Source organism: Salvelinus sp. IW2-2015, linkage group LG2, assembly GCF_002910315.2.
Source record: "Salvelinus sp. IW2-2015 linkage group LG2, ASM291031v2, whole genome shotgun sequence".
Classification (NCBI taxonomy): Eukaryota; Metazoa; Chordata; class Actinopteri; order Salmoniformes; family Salmonidae; genus Salvelinus; species Salvelinus sp. IW2-2015.
This window is the reverse complement of record NC_036839.1, coordinates 41395704-41397892: the sequence shown is the minus strand read 5'-3', so window position 1 is coordinate 41397892 and position 2189 is coordinate 41395704. Positions and strand designations below refer to the sequence as shown.

The following is a 2189-nucleotide window of genomic DNA, read 5'->3' as shown; positions in this document are numbered from 1 at the left end:
CACACCCACTCCTCCCAACTCACCCTCACCCACTCACACAATCATTTCCCACCCCTTCTTTGTCATTCTTCACTATGTTTATGATAACCGGTATTGAAATGGCCATAGCTAGTTAGCGGGTGTGCGCGCTATAGCGTTTCAATCGCGCTTGAGACCTTGAAGTAGTTGTTCCCCTTGCTCTGCAAGAGCCGTGACTTTGTGGAGCGATGAGGGTAACGTATGCTCAAGGGTGTCAGTTGTTGAGTGTGGCAGAGGGTCCCTGGTTCGAGCCCAGGTACATTACTTTACATTTATACTGTGGTCTATATAAACCTTTTTGCCTACTGTAGGATCATGTTGGTTTTGGGATGCTTGCTACTTTCAGGATTCTTAAAGGTTTTTGTAGATTTCTAAACCTACTGTATCTAAAATCTTGATGTTTTTTTGCTTTGGTCCACTGGAAACCTGACTAGTGTAGGTTTATCGTGCCTGCGTGTCCGGTCTGTGTGATAGTCCTGATATTGTCGGTATGATGCATAACCGGTATCTTGATGGTTGAGATTAGATTCTCAGGGGGAATCTGCTCTCTGTCTGATCTCTATACCTACATACTCTTACCTGTCCTACTTGGCAACGTCTCACAGATGGACATTTTGCCATGACAAAGTGTTTTGCTGGTACAGGTAGGATTTATTCATTTGATTATTGGTCATCAGTTCACCGTGCAGTGAGTGTGTTGGCGCTATCTTTGATGGCGTCACTATGTGAGGCTCTTCTCACTACAGTCTTTTAAAAAAGCATTCCAAAGGGCTTCTTCTGGTGTCCCCATAGGAGAACCCTTTTAGGTTCCGGGAAGAACCCTTTTAGGTTCCGGGAAGAACCCTTTTTGATTCCAGTTTGACCCCTTTTGGGTTCCGGTAGAACCCTTTTGGGTTCCATGTAGAACTCTCTTTTTCACTCTATTGTTCTTTTTGGCATGACCTGACTTGGTTTTGTTTAGACAACAATAGTCACTCTATTGTTGAGTTCAGGCAGAGTTTAACTGGATAACTTAGAAGTCACAAGGGCTGCTCGCTGCATTTGGTTTGATGTACCACACTTGTGTGTGTGTTGGATGGGAGGGGCCTTCTTAAAGGTGTGTTTGTGTACTCAGGTACGATAGGTTTCAACGGTTCTCCACACTCCCACCTGGCACTGTGTGTCCCTGTGCCCATATATGGCCATAGCTTTCCTTACCTGGTCCCTCTCTGAGAGTGCGTTGAATTCCAGTGAGACAGAGAGCCGGGCAGAGACGTGAAAGCGGAAGCATGTCATGGAAAGCAGGATGAATGAGCGAGGCCTGAGATCCGTGTTTGAAGAAGTGTTTTTTATCAGGTAGCTAGGACTCCCCCAGGTACATAGTAAGTTATTCGGATGGGACTCGGTAATCAGTTGGTGTTATAGTGGAACTATCTTCACCCACCATTGACCACACTCACAAGAGACTGAACACTTTTCCCGGCTGATATTGCTACTATGGGAACTCTCATCAATTGTATTTTTTAAAGGAAATTGTCTGGAAATGTATGCATGGCCAGTCAGTCAGCTATTCAGGTTAGAATGAAGTCTGCTGAAAGTTTAAGGAAGGTAGAATGTGTGTCTGTCTCTGATAGAGAGTTCACCTTCTGAAAGGTGCCTGAAGGTGTGGCTTTACGTCGTTCATTTTTTTCAACAGGTTTTACACCAACACACCCTCTATGGATAACAATCACTACAGCAGTAGGATCATACTTACCTGGCAAGGGAGATACCGTGATCAAGAAGGCGGTTCACCCAGGGCGAGGCTCAGCCATTGCACTCCGGCTGTGCTGACCCCTCCAAAGTTCCTAAATGTGGAAATCTCGATTGCATAATTTCTGGACTGTGTTCGGGCTCTCCCCTGTTAGCAAAAAACTAAAATAACAACAGTAGGGAAGTGTGTGCTGTTACGTCTCTATGGGGCAGTGTAAGAGGGAGAGAGAGACGGGGGAGCTGGGAACTGTATCTAAAACAATGGGAATACTCTGGGATTGGGAAGGTTGTGGGAAAAGGGATGGCAGGGACCTTTGATGTTCCATGAACTCCATGTCTCCATAGACCAGGAAATGGCTAATCGGAGCCGCTGGCTTTCCTCTCTCTGGTTGGACGGTTCCTCAGATCAGACTCTCCAGATCTGGACACGTTGAAGCTGA

The 2189-nt window shown here is 46.0% G+C and overlaps 1 pseudogene; it reads left to right on the top strand.

Annotated features, from left to right (window-relative positions):
* The first annotated feature begins 1745 nt into the window (after positions 1-1745).
* LOC111980348 (U1 spliceosomal RNA) lies at positions 1746-1895 on the top strand (annotated as a pseudogene).
* The last annotated feature ends 294 nt before the right edge of the window (positions 1896-2189 follow it).